At 39.7% G+C, this 6,443-nt stretch overlaps 1 pseudogene; it reads left to right on the top strand.

Moving 5' to 3' along the window:
- The first annotated feature begins 2,230 nt into the window (after window positions 1-2,230).
- Window positions 2,231-5,955, top strand: LOC148036897 (uncharacterized; annotated as a pseudogene).
- Window positions 5,956-6,443: the final 488 nt, after the last annotated feature.

The raw sequence follows: 6,443 nt of genomic DNA, 5'->3' as shown, positions 1-6,443 counted from the left end.
TGCATTTTAAAATGCAATTCATAACCACACAGTGGGCAATCAGAGAGTGCTGATGTGCCTTTTGTAGCTGGCAAATCAGGGGATCTGCGAGTGATGCAAGGCCAGTAAGGTGGCCCTCTAAACTTTGCAAGAGGCAGTCCGTGTAGGCAGGAGAGAAGTATGAAGACTTGCTCAAGAAAGCTCAGTATGTATGGCCTGTTTCAAGTGCGTTTCAAAATGCAGTCATAGTCACAATGGGGCTTCCTCTTCGAGTCCTGCAAGGCGGCCCTCTAACAGGTCTAATAGCCACAATGCTTTTCAAGAAGTATGAATTTTGCTCAAGAAACCTCCGCTGTACAAAGATGTGCTTCTCTTTGGCACTTATGATGTGCTATTATGATGGCCAATTCCTGCTATTATGATGGACAATTCGACTCACAAAAGCACATAATGGTTCAATTCCTGAGGGCACCCAATGGTACTACAGCAAGTTTCTGAATGCTATCAAGGAAGGCAAAGTGGAGAGGGTCCGCTTCAGCAAGGATGGTTCTACCCTGCAGCTCACTGCTATTGATGGCCATCGTGCCAGCGTCACGCTTACAAATGACATCTCTGTACCTGAGACTGGTGTTACGATTCAGGATGTAGCCGGTGTTGATCAGGCCAAATAGTTACCAATTTCTCTTCCCCTATCTGGGTATTGCATACTTTGTTGACATGCCCATGGATTGCTTTATGAATAGCCTGCTCCCTTGTGGTAAACTCAAGTAATACAACACGAAATCTATACACATTGCTTGTGATAGTATGGTGCTGAAGCTGATACTGTAGTGTGTTTTCAGCCATCAAAGACATGCAAATCCTCACCAAGACCAAGTGTGAAATCTTGAAATAAAAAACCCTGACAGTCCATCCACTATCCAAGTCAATTTGAGCTCTTGATACGCCTATGTATGATGGGAGGTGCAATATAACTATGATACTCCACACTTCTGGCAGCTTCAGAAGCTATTTTTATCTGCATTTTCCGCAATAGAGCCCCTTCCCTGTTTGCTCCTCTACGCCTTCCATAAATTGCAAGAAGTTTTGGACTTTCTTGATAACCCTGACAAGTACACTGCCTTGGGTGAAAAATTTCCCAAGGGTTGCCTTTTGGTTGGGCCACTCTGTTCGCCATCAATGCTCTGTTGGCACGTCGCTCTAGGTCGGGCACCACTCCAGGTTATGTACAAGAAAGGGCTGGTTCTGGGTTATGTTGAAGTTGCTGCCATGGAGCTCGAGCTTGTGTTGACATATAGTAGGAAATGGAACTGCAGAGGCCAGAGAATTGGGTGATTAAGTGGTGCATTTTAAAACACAGTTCTTGAGCTTGGATTGCAGTAACATGTGAAACCCGTAATGTAATGTCACATCTATTAAGGATTCCAACTTCTGCAATGTGACTGGATAGCTCATGATCTGTTACAAGCAGAGAAAAGGGCTGCATTTTAAAACGCTATGAAATTGGATGATGCTAATGTATGTAGAGCTATTGATGCCATTTTATGTGGAGCACAAAGTGTTGATGCCATTGTATGCAGAGCAAGCACAGTGAAATTGGATGATCCTATTGTATGCCATTGTAAGTAATGATATAGCCCAGATGATGCAAGCAAAAGTCATGATGCAAGCAAGTGAAGTTGCATGGATGTTACATGGACTGCACCTAGATTAGGGTGCATTTTGAAACACAGTAAAAAATGGATGAGGCTTTTGTCTATGATTGGGCAGACAACATTTGAAGGCCAGTATAGTAATTAGACTTGCTTTTCAAACTAAAATGTTACATTTCAGCTACAGGACAGTTGCCAAGTACTCCAAGAATAGAGTTTGAGACATTATTTGCTTGGTTTAAGACATTATCTGCCATTATACTTGCAATGTTTGGCCGTTTAATAATGGATTACTCTCTACAAGCTCAGTGGTTTGTATTTTGTAACAGTGTTTTATACTTTGTTCGCATTTTGTAACAACGTTTTAAAACGCTTGCATTTTTTAGCCAGAGTGAGATGAGACTTTTGTTTCTCGAATGTTGCAGGTCAAACGATCCAGTCTCTCACACATATCTACTTGTGTTGAGTATCTCAACTGAGATATTGCTAGTATTTTGAAAGGCCAATCTCAGGTACTCTTTGTGCATATTCAAGTAATACAAATAGATATATATTCAAGCGTTACGCATGTACTAATTCTTTTATGTGGTATTTCAATCATGTCTCCACAAAAGGCCAGAGGCAAAGGTCGTGCAAGATCATCCAAATATAATTTAGCCACTCCACAAAAAAGAACTTGTGGATCATCCCTCTCTATAGTTCTAGAGGAGGGTACACCAACTATAGAAAGTGAAAATACTTCGAGTGTTGTAGTGGGGACTTCAGATCCTCAACTACAAGAAGAAAGTGAAGAAGGAGATGACACAGTGGTGGGGCAAGGGTCTCAACTAGTACAGGAGGAAGACAAGGAAGCAACAAGCCAGGTTTCCGATATTGATATGCAATTGGTAGGATGTGGAGATGTAATAAGTCAATGTAGACTTCTATCTCAAGAAGTTTGCCCTCGTATCCCCTTGTGTCGTATGATTGCACATGATGTTGTTAGAGGGATTCGTACAGACATGTCCTCTTTAAAAAGTGCATTTCAATATGAGGGTTATTTACCAGAGAAGGGCTCATTTTTTGTGTCTGTATGTGAGTATAAAGGAAAAGAAACACTAGTGACCCCTGCCATAGTGTCAACTTGGTCTCCTCTATGGCATGAAGTGGATGCAGAATTTGAGAAGGAGGTCTTGGCAAAACCGGAGTTCAGGTTCTTGTCTGGTAAAATGTTTTACGTATGGGAAGGAAATCATCGGTTGACTCCTTGGATGGAGTTGATCTCACAAATGTACAAAGAGAATAGAGCTCGCCATGTCAGGGTTGCTTGTTCTGTTATTGATCCCACACGGATTTTAGAGATTGGTCTTCTCGCTGGACTCCAAAGATTCAATAGGTGAGTGTATCAATATTTTTTACAATGAATTGACGTCTATATTTTTATCTATAAAACTCAATCTTACAAATTTTCCTTTATTAGAATGAACAAGTATGCCATCGTGAAACCTAGCTTGCGGGATGTACTTTGGAACTGCAACAATATCTTCAAGTGTGACATCAATGCATTCTTGAGTGCCTTACCCTAGGATCAACTAAAACTGTTGGAGTCCTTGAGAGCAAAAGATAGCAGTGTCAAGGGAAAACAACAATGGTATCCACTGACAAGGGGGTACTTGGCAAGATTGGTATTTCAGGTAATACATGTCATGGTTGTTATTAAGAGGGATTAAAATAGATAGGTTTCCTTTTTACGGTAAAATTTAAAAGCTTCTCTTTTGTTGTGAAGGTTGAGTATACTTCAGAACTCAAAAAGGTTCAGGATTTGGTATTAAACACAATCTCTATTGAGAACAGAGAGGAGACATTAAAAAAGGAACGTGCCAAGATACATAAAAGATTGGCAGACAAGATGGGCATGGTATGGCCCCTTTGCTTCTTAGTTTACTCCCCATTACAGTAAAATCTCTAAATATAGGTTTCTTATCCACTTTGCAGGTTCTTAATGTGCTTGATCCCAAGCCAGGGGATCAATGGTTGGATAGAATATTCACACTGAAGTTTGATAGCCCTGACTCAGTGATTACTATTGCCAAGTTGAAATTCCTAGCAAATCCTGATATGAGGGAAGAAAAAAGATTGGTGATGCTCTCTCTCTTGGATGCAAACACGAGATTAAAAGATATGTATGGTATGCCATCGTCAGATAATGAGTACAGATTGTAAGTGTCAATTTGAAAGCTTTTGTAGTCTTGATATTGCTAGTATCATGTGTATCTTGTGATACTAATAGATTTGATTTTTTTTGTTAAGGTGGTTGACACGGGAGTGCTTTTTGGAAAAGGTTGAGGTCGAGGCCATTCAAGCATTGGAAGACTTGAAAAAAATGTGTGTTTTAGGTACACCATTGGATCTTCCATATGATTACTTATTACAGGATTACATGGAGGGGGTGAAATTAGAGGCTAGAAAATTTATGTTTGCTCACGTAAGAGCAAGAGAGCAAGCTATAGATGCACGAGGATCAAAGAAGGTGGAAGGTCCTCAGCGCCGAAAGAGAAATGAAATCATAATGTCTGCATATCGAGTTGTCTACAGGTAGTTTTGTTTCCATAATGAGCTTAACTTTAGTTGCTCTTTGTTTATTTTAATAGCTTGTGCTCATATGTCATGCAAAAGGTATCTACTTCATTTGATTGGAGAGAAGAAGATATCCAGGGTTCCAGATCATTGCAAAGGATGGATTGACAGAGATAATGAGGAAGTATGCATGTATCCCAAGAGCATGCATAATCTCTCTGATTGGGAGATCGAACATTGCCCTTGGTGGGTGGATCTTGGAAGTGGATATGTTTTGGCAAGAGAGAAGGAATTGCACAAAGTGCATTCCAAAAAATCTGTTGATACACCTCTTGGGGATCGATGCAATACATGGTCTAAAAAGGAGACAAAGAAAGAAAGTGATGGTAAGATTATATTTTGGGTGCAATGGTTGTGAAGTTTTTTTCCCTTGTTAAAATGCGAATCATTGCAAATGCTTTGTGCTCCAGCAATGCAAGAGAGAGAAGACAATAGTCCCAAACAACATGAAGTGGAGCAAAGGAGTAGCGTCCAAGGAGGTGGAATAGATTATATCATTAGAGATCGTAACACATGTTGCATCCAATTTATACTCATATATTCTTGTTTATTGTAGGGAAAAGGGTTGCCATCAAGGAGATCATTCCATTTGTATTTCTTCCTTGCCCACTAAATGATATGCATTCCCATAAAGATGATGACGTGATAAGTTATGGGTGCATGATGGGTGACTACATCTCTATGGGGCAAGATTTTATTGCAGGGAGAAAAAATGATGCTTACAAGACAATACATGAGTTCTTTTCTAGCCTTGCAAAACATGATATGACATATGTACGGAATGGGAAGCATGTGAAATGGGCTTGCGATGTTGTCTTCATTGACTTTCCTACTGGATGTTTGATTGATAAAGAAACCACCTTGCCTGCTTGGAATATGCTCATGGAGGCACACATTTGCCTAGGGATTACAGTTGCTACTGCCTCTTTGGGAGATAGTGGATGGTTAGTTACTTGGATTACTTTGGCATGTATATTGTCCTGGTCAATGTGTGTTGGCATAAGTACTTAACTAAACAAGAAAGTAAAGTTTTTCTTTGATAAAATAGGTGATGCATTATCTTGGCTTGAGAAGTACATACATGTGCTTGGTCTCGAAGTTGTCAGGTGAGTTTTTGTGCTTGACAAGCTTCCATATGGCTATGGGGAACAATGCGATCTTGAGGTGTCAGTAAGTGATCTTAAACTTTTGGTTTGTAATTCTTGTAGTGAACATATCTGACCTTTATGCTTTATGTAGAGCCGATCTTCTCTTTTGGTATTTGCTCGTCGTAGTGGATGTCATCCACCCACCTTTCTTGGAGAGAGCAGCTCTCAATTCCGCAAGTTGCAAATTGATCCATCGAGTGACTGCTGGTCCCATTACCTTCCAGAGAGAAATAGATTGGCACAACCAACTTCTTCGACTCTTTGGCGTGGAGGTCTTCAGAGATCACCTGTATTCTTGCTCTGTGTATTAGATCTTTTGTGTCCACCATCAGGATTGATTTTGGAGATGGGGTGTGGCACTGCACCTCTGATGCGTGCATGCCCAAGCATCTTATCGTCCATGTTTTTCATTTGATATATGTGAAGATATAGTCGATGTTGTGGTTCAACCTCTTGTAGAAGAAGTAGGTGCAAAGAGAGCACACTTGGGTCTTGATGATGAGGAGCTTGAACTAGATGCCTACAAAGTGCAAGTTGTGGACAATCCCTATGATGATTAGTGAGCATTCAAACTTCTGATACTTTGGAAGAAACTTTTATTATTGTCACTTTTATCAGTAGAACTTATGTGTAGTTATGGTGAAACTAGTTATGAATCTTTGTTTTGAACTACACTTTACTTTTATTATACCATTAACTTTTCTTGCTCGCTTTTTTGGGCTAGCTCGGTTTTGTTCGCTCGTTCAATTGACTGCCTCTGTCCTAGTTATTTACGATGAAGGAATTTAGTTTAGTTGAACATGCAAAATGGATAAAGTATAAAACATAGTTTTTCTTCAAATAGACTTATGCACTGAAACGAATTATGAGCATGATTATTTTACCCACTAAAGTAGTATATTCTAGTTAAATCTTGAAGGAATAAAAACTACATCTTGCACCATTAACCCCTATTTTTTTCAATGAATCATCATAGAAGATGAAATTCATGAAAGATTTATTATGTTGTTTAAACTCTAGGAAGTTATCATTGCTAACTGCATATCTT

The sequence above is a fragment of the Lygodium microphyllum genome, chromosome 4 (assembly GCF_053477565.2).
Source record: "Lygodium microphyllum isolate KBCC chromosome 4, Lygodium_microphyllum_v1.1.10, whole genome shotgun sequence".
Classification (NCBI taxonomy): domain Eukaryota; kingdom Viridiplantae; phylum Streptophyta; class Polypodiopsida; order Schizaeales; family Lygodiaceae; genus Lygodium; species Lygodium microphyllum.
Note: the sequence above shows the minus strand (reverse complement) of the source record. Positions and strands in the feature narration are given on the sequence as shown.